This window comes from Felis catus, chromosome C2 (assembly GCF_018350175.1).
Source record: "Felis catus isolate Fca126 chromosome C2, F.catus_Fca126_mat1.0, whole genome shotgun sequence".
Taxonomy (NCBI): Eukaryota; Metazoa; Chordata; class Mammalia; order Carnivora; family Felidae; genus Felis; species Felis catus.
In genome coordinates, this window is record NC_058376.1 from 126,901,214 (window position 1) to 126,912,105 (window position 10,892).

The 10,892-nt window shown below is 42.8% G+C and overlaps 1 protein-coding gene across 1 annotated transcript in view; it reads right to left on the reverse strand.

The window, feature by feature from the left end:
- PPP2R3A (protein phosphatase 2 regulatory subunit B''alpha) overlaps positions 1-10,289 on the reverse strand; it is a 210,679-nt gene extending 200,390 nt beyond the window's left edge. The window contains exon 1 of the mRNA XM_045036403.1: positions 10,177-10,289. The gene's annotated coding sequence lies outside the window, so the exon portion shown is untranslated. The remainder of the gene's footprint in view (positions 1-10,176) is intronic.
- Between the last annotated feature and the right edge of the window lie 603 nt (positions 10,290-10,892).

A 10,892-nucleotide genomic window follows, 5' to 3' on the forward strand; every position in this document is an offset into this window, starting at 1 on the left:
AGACCTAAATGTAAGAACTAAAACTACAGACTCTTAAGAAAAATAGGGGTAAACTGACATGACCCTGGATTTGGCAATGGATTCTTAGATATGATACCAAAAGTGTAAGAAACAGCAGTACCTGGGTGGCTCAGGTTATGATCTCACGTGAGTTTGAGCCCCACATCGGGCTCTGTGCTCTCAGTGCTGAGCCCACTTTGGATCTTCTGTCTCCCTCTCTCTGTTCTTCCCCCCCTCACTCCACCCCTCCCTCTCCCCCTCCCCCCTTGTCTTGCACGTGCCTATGTGCTTGCTCTTTCTCAAAAATAAATAAACGTTAAAAAAAAGTATAAGCAACAAAAGGAAAAAGGACATAAATTTGACTTCATCAGAATTAAATGCTTATATGCAAACTACTATCGAGAAAATGAAAAAGCAGCCTACAATACAGGAAAAAATATTTGCAAATAATACATCTGACAAAGGTCTAGTATCCAGAATATATAAAGAACTCTTGGGGTGCCTGGGTGGCGCAGTCGGTTAAGCGTCCGACTTCAGCCAGGTCACGATCTCGCGGTCCATGAGTTCGAGCCCGCATCGGGCTCTGGGCTGATGGCTCAGAGCCTGGAGCCTGTTTCCGATTCTGTGTCTCCCTCTCTCTCTACCCCTCCCCCGTTCATGCTCTGTCTCTCTCTGTCCCAAAAATAAATAAACGTTGAAAAAAAAATTAAAAAAAAAAAAGAACTCTTAACAACTACTCAACACCAACGAGACAAACAATCCAATGAAAAAAATGGATAAAGAACTTCAATACACATCTTTCCAAAGATATACAGGTGGCCAACAAGCACATGAAAGGTGTTCAGCATCATTAGTCATTAAGAGAACACAAATCAAAACGATGAGATACAACTTCACACCCACCAGGATAGCTATAACAAAACAAAACAAACAAACAAAAAAACAGAGGGTGGGGGGTTGGGTTAAATAGGTGATGGGGATTAAGGAGTGCACTGATGTATAGACTCGAATTCCTATACTGCACATCTGAAACTAATATTACACTGTTCATTAACTGGAATTAAAAACTTTAAAAATAACAAGTATTGACAAGGATATGGGGAAACTGGAACTTCAGAACATTGCTAGTAGAAATGTAAAATGGTACAGCTGTCATGGAAAACATTTTGATGCCGCCTCAAAAAGTTAAACATTGAATTACCATATGGCCCAGCAATTCTGCTCCTTTGTGTGTACACAAAAGAACTGAAGCAGGTATTCAAGCAAAACTTGTACATAAATGTTCCTAGCACTATTTACAATAGTCAAAAGGTATAAACAAACCAAATATCCATCAACTGATAAATGGATAAATAAAATATAGTACATCTATATAACTGAATTATTCAAAGGAAGCAATGATTATTAAAGGAAAGGAATACATGCTACAATATGAATAAACCTTTAAAAAATTATGCTAAATGAAAGAAGCCAATCACAATAATTCACATTTGTATGATTTCATTTATATGAAATGTCCAGAATAGGCAACTCCATAGAGAAAGAAGCAGATCAGTGGTTTCCAGGGAATACTGAGAGACAGGAATGGGAAGTGAATGCTTAATGGGTAAAGGGTTTCCCTCTGAGGTGTTAAAAATGTTCCGAAGTTAATGGTGATGGTTCCATAATATATTGTGCATGTACTGAGGGTCACTGCATTGTATACTTTAAAATGGTTAACTTGGTTAATTTTATGTGAACTTTAACTCAAAAAAAAAAAAAATCACACACACAAAAATCACACAGCTGACACCTGACAGATCATGGCTTCACATGCAAGAACAGACTCCAAACCCTCTATCCACTCAACCATCCTATTTCCTCTGCAAACCAAATAAGCTCTGGACCACGTTGGCAATGACCTTTCCCCTTTACCACCATCCAGGCACAGTACCTAACTATATTTATGACAGTAGAATTCCTACAATTGCCCAAGCACATACAAGTTTCTAAACAAAATATTTTCTTACCATAGATGCCCAATATAAACTTTTGTAGACTGAGGTCTGCTATTCATGTCATAAAGACATCCTTTATACAGAAGTCAACCATCACATCCACCTAACACATCAAATAATAGTAGCTGTGAAGACTAATCCCTCACAGAATGACACTCTTTGCAAAAAGTATAGCAATGGGGCTTATGTCTTCAACTAATCAACACCATTCTTCACTAATAATCCCTGGCATTTCCCAACCACTCTGGTTTCTGTTCTGCTGGTTCTGTTCTGTTCTGGTTTCTGTTCTGCTGGTAGATCAAAACTCTTTAAACCTCCTATGCCAGGTTAAAGTTGCCAATGAGGCAGAGATGTTTAAGAGACAGATCGGTAGTGGCCATGTGCATGACAACCCACTCTAGACAGCCACTTTAACCTAAGGTCTTCAAGGTAACTGCATTCCAGCATTCACACAACCTTTTGGAAACCAGTTTATTCAGTGCTCTCTTCTCTTTGAGCTCAATGAGGGCCTCTTCCAACTTATTTCAAAGTATGAGAAATTTCACATATATGCAACTGGAAAACCAGCTATAATATCAAGTTAAATGGATAAAGTACAGCTGAACATTGATCCTGGGAATCTGAAAGCTAGATACATATTCCCTGACATAGCCGAGTATTCCATTTTCAACAAGCCAACAATCTGATATTTGTTCATCAGTTCAATGGGAGGATGATGTCAGAGTCACTGGAGCCCTGCTGGCCTTTAGGAGCCCTGTGGCTTTTCAGATAAGAAAGAGACTAAGGGCCTAATCACTAACATCTGAGTCTCTAATGTCCTGGCAAAATTATCTCCTCAGTGTAAAGCACAATGTCTCCAAAACAAATACAAGCAAGACACCTCTAAAATGGGGAGAAGGGTAATCAGGTACCAATGAGTTACCTCCCTCAAGAGTTAGATGCATTTAGGTAACCAACACAGACTGAACACCTGCCATACAGACATATAAGACACCTGACCTTCCCTCATCACCTCCCTTCTCGGGTCAACTCAAAAGATTTCCCCAACATTCATTCTTTCCATTTCTTTACTTTCTACCTACTTCAATCTGGTTTCTGCCTCTTCCAATCTAAAATGGTTTCACTGGGGCGCCTGGGTGGCGCAGTCGGTTAAGCGTCCGACTTCAGCCAGGTCACGATCTCGCGGTCCGGGTGTTCGAGCCCCGCGTCAGGCTCTGGGCTGATGGCTCAGAGCCTGGAGCCTGTTTCCGATTCTGTGTCTCCCTCTCTCTCTGCCCCTCCCCCGTTCATGCTCTGTCTCTCTCTGTCCCAAAAATAAATAAACGTTGAAAAAAAAATTAATAAAATGGTTTCACTGAGGTCAAAGACTCCATCTGGCTATATTCAATAGGTCATTTTCAATCTACATCTTTACCTGATAACTTCTTTCTTTTTTAAATACGCTCTTCCCTTGCCTTTTATGACACATCTTAAACTGGAATTAGATTCTAAAGTAAATCCCTAAGACAAAAATCAAGCATAGTTTAAATTACTCTTGAAATCCTCTAAATGGCCCATTAGATAAAGTATAGCTATTTTTTTGTGTGTACATAAACTCTACGCAGTAATGAACAGCATATATAATACAGGACATACAAGACAAACAGTAAGTATACATGCAAAATAAACTTCATTCTCTCTCATCTAATTAAAAACATCTTCAAGTGTATTGGATTAAGTTTGCATACCTTACCTGCAAGATGCCATTCCACTTATCTCTCTGGCCACTTCTCATCCCTTTCCTGGAGCTACCCTCCTTTACCCAACTGTGAAACACTGGGCGTGAGCTCTCTTCTTAACCTCTGTCAATGGTTTTCAGCTTCTACTGCTCAGTGGAATTACCTGAAGAGCTTTTAAAAATCCCAGGCAATTTTTTTTTTAATTTTAATTTTTTTTTCAGGAGAGACAGTGAAAGCAAGTGGAGAGGGGCAGAGGGGCAGAGGGGCAGAGGGGCAAAGTAGACAGAATCACAAGCAGGCTCCATGCTGTCAACGAGGAGCCCAGTGTGGGGCTCGAACTCATGCACTGTGAGATCATGACCTGAGCCAAAACCAAGAGTTGGTCACTTCACCCACTGAGCCACCCAGGAGCCCACAAGGCTGCAATTCTGACCAAGTAAACAAAAACAGAAATTTCTGATGTGGGTTATCAGCATCAGTATTTTAAAATTATCCCATATTTCCAATGTGCAGCCAAGATAAGAATCGCTATTCTATACTGTCTTCCTAAAGCAGGGATAACACACTTAAGTGCCTACAGGGTCTGACAAGTAAATAAACAAAGTAGGCCAGGCATAAGTTTTAAGAAGTGGAGGGCTCGCTGGTAAACAGAAAGCAGCTGGGATCAGTGGTGACTTAGCTCCAATCAATTGTTCCCATATTCAAAAGCCAGCTCAGTAGTGCTACATCTTCCTACTTTTAAAGAAAAGCCCCAAATCTAGATTTTCATGGGAAATCTTTAGATTTTAAATTATTGGCAACTAACTCAAAATTAAACAAAAACTACTCTACGCGAAAAACAAAATACATCTGTAAGCCAAATTCAGCTGTGGGCTTTGGATTCACAACTTCTGCTCTTGGCAATTCCATCCACACCCTTCAATTTACACCTAAATATCTGTGTCCCCAGTTCAGCCCACTCCTCCAAGCTCTGGATTTGAATTATCTAAAGTTTATGTGCAATCTCCATTTAGAGGTCTCACCAGTCCCAAAGTGAACTGTGTAAATCACTGTGTAAATCACCCACTTCACTTCAAAACTATTCATTCTTCTAGTGTTCTCTACCTCAGGTAACAGCCCCACCATTTACCTGGTTGGGCAAGCCAAAACCCTGGGAGTCATCCTACCCACCTATTTCTCCCTCTTACTGTTTATAGCATATTATTAAGTCCTATCAGTTATGCTTATTAAATATATCTCCTGTATCCATCTACCGCTTTCCATTTTCTGTGTGACTACCATGGTCCCAGTTACCATCTTTTCTTTCCTACCTCTCCACAGTGTCTTAGCTCAGGCTGCCATAATAAAATACCATAGCCTGGATTACTTAAACAAAAGAAATGAATTTCTCACAGTTCTGGAGGGTAGAAGTCCTGATCAAGGTCTGGCAAGGTCAGTTTTCTTTTTCTTGCTTGCAGACAACCACCTTCTCACTGTGTGCTCACACGGCTTTTCCTACCTCCTTTTCTTATAAGGCCACTAATTTTACTGAATTAGGGCCCCACCCCTTTGACCCTGTTTAACCCTAATTACCTCCCAAAGATTCTATCTCCAAATATAGTCACATAGTGGCTAGGACTTCAAAATTTAATTTTAGGGAGACAAAATTCATTCTATAGCACAAAATAACCTTAATTAGGCTCAGTTATCTCCCATAAGCACTTATTTCGTTCCAAACCATTCTCTCCAATATGATCAGACTGATCTTTTACACAAAAATATTTACACATGTGTATGTACATATTTGACCCAACAATTCCACTTCTAGGAATTTATCCTACAAATATACTGACATGTGAACTGGTATATGCATGTATTATTATTTATAGTAAATTACTAGAAACAATTTAACTGTCCATCAATAAAAGAATGGTTAAATAATCTGTGGTATAGCCAAACAATGGAATACTATACAGTCATTAAAGAGTAAGGAAACTATGTATTAAAATCGAAAGACTTCCAAGACATTGTTGAAAACAAGCATAATAGTATGTACAGTATGCTACCATATGTGTAAATAACAGGAGGAATGAATAATATGCATTTGCTTGAATGCCCACAAAAAATGTCTAGAACAATACACAAAACTAGTACCAGTGGTCATCCCTTTGGAAGGTGTAGGGAAAACGGCAGCTGGGGAAGGAAGTAGGACCCACTGCAGACATTCTGATTTACTGGGCCTGGAGCATGGCCCAGGCACTACTACTGTATTAAGTGCCTCTTTTGATTCTGATGAACAGGCTGGACTGAGAACTTCTGCTCAAAAAAGTCCTTTACCTACTTTACCAGACTCATTTTGTATCATCCTGCCCTTATCATTCTCCTTGCTCCAGCCACAGTGGCCTCTGAGGTCCCAGGAAAGGCCCTATTCTTTCTGCCTGGAATACTGTCCCCCTAAAATTCACTTTATAACTTTTTTTTTTTTTTTAAGTATTTAGTTTTGAGAGAGACAGAGACAGTGTGAGCTGGGGAGGGGAAGAAAGAGAGGGAGAGAGAGAATCCTAAGCAGGCTTTGTGCTGCCAGCACAGAGACTGATGTGGGGCTCGAACTCCCAAAACCATGAAATCATGACCTAAGCTAAAACCAAGAGTTGGATGCTTAACTGACTGAGCCACCCAGGTGCCCCTATAACTTCTATTCTTCCTTTAATGTCTACCTCAACTTAAAGGTCATTTCCCCAGGAAACTTCCCCTAGTTTCCAAACTAGGTCAGGACCCTTATTTTATGTACTCAGAGCACCCTGTACTTCTCCCAGAACTTATCACAATTTTATGAGGTATTTGTATCATTACACATGGGTGCATCTGTAATGTCCAGGAGTACAAAGACTACAGCAGTCGCTTTTACCACTATACTGCCAGACCTAAACTAGCATCTGGCTGGCAAAGTAGGCCTTTCCTCAGATATTTGGTAAATAAATGAACAATTGCTCTGCCCTCAAGTTTAGGACAGTAGAAAATCAACACACAAGCAAATGAAAACAATACAGGGTCACTAGTGTTAAGGCAACAGTCTGTTTAGAATAGTGGTTCTCAACTGGGGGTGATTTGGGGTTCTCTCAGAGGACGTGTGGCAATATCTGGAGGCATTTTTGATTGTCATAACTGTGTGGGTTGTGTGACTGTTATAACTGTGTGGGGGGGGAGGTACTACTGGTATCTATTTAGTAGAGATCAGGAAGACTGCTAAATGCAGCCCTAAAATGCAAAGGATGGCCCTTCACAACAATGAATCATCTGGTCCAAACTTTCTTACACCATATACAAAAATAAATTCAAAACTGATGAGACCTAAATGTGGGACAGAAAACCATCAAAATCCAACAGAAAAAAAACAGGCAGGAGCTTCTTTGACCTCAGCCGCAGCAACTTCTCACTTGACATGTCACCAAAGGCACGAGAAATAAAAGCAAAAGTGAACTACTGGGACCTCATCAAAACAAAAAGCTTCTGCACTGCAAAGAAACAATCAACAAAACCAAAAGGCACCCGTTAGAATGGGAGAAGATATTTGCAAATGACATATTGGATAAAGGGTTAGTATCCAAAATATATAAAGAACTTACCAAACTCAACACCCCAAAAACAAATAATCCAGTCAAGAAATGGGCAAAAGACATGAATAGACACTTTTCCAAAGAAGACATCCAGACGGCCAACAGACACATGAAAAGATGTTCAACATCACTTATCATCAGGGAAATACAAATCAAAACCACAATGAGATACCACCTCACACCTGTCAGTATGGCTAAATTAACAACTCAGGAAACAACAGATGTTGGCAAGTATGTGGAGAAAGGGGAATCCTCTTGCTCTGTTGGTGGGAATGCAAACTGGTGCAGCTACTCTGGAAAACAGTGTGGAGGTTCCTCCAAAAATTAAAAATAGAACTACACTACGACCCAGCAATTGCACTACTAGGAATTTATCCAAAGGATACGAAAATGTTGATCCAAAGGGGCACATACATGCACACCAATGTTTATAGCAGTGTTATCAAAAATATATATGTATATATACACACACACACTGGAATACTACTCAGTGATGAAAAAAGCATGAAATCTTGCCATTTGCAGCAACGTGCATGGAACTGGAGGGTATTATGCTAAGTGAAATAAGTTAGAGAAAGACAGGTATTATATGATTTCACTCATATGTGGAATTTGAGAAACTTAACAGACGATCGATCATAGAGGAAAGGAAGGTAAAATAAGATAAAAACAGAAGGAGGCAAACCATGATACTCTTAAATACAGAGAACTGAGGGTTGATGGGGAAGGGGTAAATGGGTGATGGGCATTAAGAAGGGCACTTGTTGGGATGAGCACTGGGTGTTATATGTAAGTGATGAATCAATGGGTTCTACTTATGAAGCCAAAACTACACTGTATGTTAACCAACTTGAGAATAAAAATTTAAAATATTTAAAAAAGCATTATCTAGTCCAAATTATCAACAGTATCATGAATTAAAACCTCTAATTTACACAACGGTAGTGCACAAAAGGGCAATTAACTACTCCAGGTGGTAAGGTTTTTTGGGGGATGAGCAGTGGCGGGTAAATGTTAAGAAAAGTTTTGGTTGTGTGTTGAAAAGTGACTGTGGCTATAACAGTGGAGACTATGTTTGCTAGAGGTAATGAGGAGTCTGTGAAGAGTTTAAAAGTAAAGTTATGGTTTGAACGGGAGCCCCCCTCAAGTAATCCATTCTCCCAAATTACTCATCTCTTTTATTCCCTTCTTGCTGAAACAAAACTTTCATTCTCTTAGGGCAGCTGGTTTCAGCTAAAACATTAAGCTCAAATTAATTCAGACTAAGATATAGTCAGATAGCCCCTTCACTCTCCAGAATGTTAGCTGCATTTTAAAATATGCAAATACTTATGAATACAAATAAACCTTCAACTGATTAATGTTCAGCCTGTTCTTGGATAAAACTATTTTTGAACTCATCAGCCAGGTTGATTCTGGTAAAGACTTCTTCAAAGCTTTCTATTTTAAAAAACTACTTTGTTCCCCCTGTCCTCAAACTCTGAGCTCCCAGTTTTATAAAAGATCCGAGTTTCCTCCACAGTATCTCAAGTTCTGTCAGAAACGATAGGAGAGCCATTTGGATGCAATAAATGTGAATACATTTTATAGATAAATTAGGAGTGGTCTACCGATTTTTAAAAGGCTTTCAGTAAAAGTCATGAATATTTCTGAAAGGAATGAAACTACGATAATTTTAACGGTATCACCAAGAAAGCAAACCGTGTTTTACTACAACACAAGCCTGCTGCCTACTGAGCAGGATGCACATGCTCTGACCTAGTATGGCAATTCTTAGGGTCTCAGCACTGGGTGCTCTGTTTACAAGAAACTGAGTCCTGAGACTAATAAAGAACAAAGAAAAATGCCTGGCACCAAAGGTTTGGGGGGATGTTTTCTACATGAGTGATTTGAGGAGGAACATTTCTTCAGATTTTGGAAAGCACTAGAAATCGCTCTTTCTTGCTTACGTGTTAAGATTTTTTATTTCATGTTTCAGACCATTTGCTAACAAGAAAATACCTTATAATTTACAAACAGCAATTTATCCTCCCTTACATTTACTGACCACTAAAACCGGGTAAAATTTCCTTAAGCTTTACCAGAGTTGGGGGATTGGGAATAATGTGAGCATAAGAGAGTTCAGATGCAACATCAACTCCGAGCCCCGCCAGCTGGTTTCCATCGAGAGGTCCCCCGGGAGAAAGCCCCTCTGAGGCGGCGGCCAGGGTCGGCGCGGGAGAGACCCACTGGGGCGGTTCGAGGGCGGCCGCAGGGCAGGGTCGGGGTATGCCGGGCCTCCGTTTACCTTTGTTTCAGGTACTCCTGCTTCCAGCCGGGCCGGGGATCCCGCCCGAGGCCCCGAGCTGGTGACACATCCTTCTTTGGCCAAGTCGGGTTGAGGATGGGAGGGGGCGGGGAAGGAAAATAAAGCCTCAGCGCCTAACGACGTGACTCTCAGTTCTTCCAAAACGTTGGCATTTGTTTTCCTGCCAAGCTTTCCTGTTAACAAGTTCCCGAGGGCTGTGCGGGCGAACTGGCCTGGGAGCCTCGAAAGTGGGAGGGACAAGGCCGTCCCCCGCCTTCCCTCCTCTGTGGGCGCCCCCGAGGCAGGCGGTTTCCACACCTCCCGGGCTGCCACGGCCCGGGACAGAGCTGAGTGTGCACAGGCGCCCGTGCCGCCTCAAACCCCGACTCCCAAGGCTCTGCCCGCCGGCCCAGCGCCGCGCTGCCCCTCCGGCCCCGCCAGCCAGGCCGTCCCCGCCCCCAGGCCCCGGCCCCGCCCGCTCGGGCCTCCGCGCGCCGCCCCTCGGCCTCACCACAACCCTCGGGCAGGGCCGGGGGCGCCGAGGCTCCAGGCCACGCGGCGCACGTCCCCGCGCTTACCTCAGCGCCCGCGGCTCCTCCTCCGGCTGCTGCCTCGGCTCGAAGACGGCGCTTGCCGCCAGGACTCTCGGCGGCGCGGGATCTCGGCTGCGAGTGCGGCGTGTGAGGAGCAGAGGCCTGATCGCGCCCCGCCCAGCCGCCCGCCCGTTCCCTCCTCCCCCTTGTGCCCACCCTCCGCCGCGGGCTTGACGCCCCGCCCCTCCCCGCCCGCCCACCACGCTCCGCCCACCCCGCGGACCGGAGCGGGGAAGGGGCCCGCCAGGGGCGCCGCGAGAGCCGCGGTATCCGCAGCCAGTGGGGTCTTTTGGTACGGCGGCTCCGCGGGGACGCGATTTGTCGTTCTTACTACTATCTGTCAGATGCGAATATCTCTCTCAGATTTGTTACTACTGTGATTTTATTGCGATTATCATTTTATAGTCGTTGTTATTGTTCTCTTCATTGGTTCTTTTACCCTCCTGGAGGCGACGGGATGGTTCCAGGGAGGCCAGAGATGGCGGACACGCAGCCCTTGCTACCGACCGACGCCCCTGGTCGCTCTGATACTCCCTGTGGCCCGCACCTGTGCCATATTTCCTTGTGAGGAGTACAACCTGTGTGAATTTTGAAGGAAGATTTATTTTTAACTATTGTGAAATTTTACACAAATGCAGAAAGCCATGTAAACCTAAAGCATACTTTAATGAAATAATTATGCGATACACACCCTTATAATC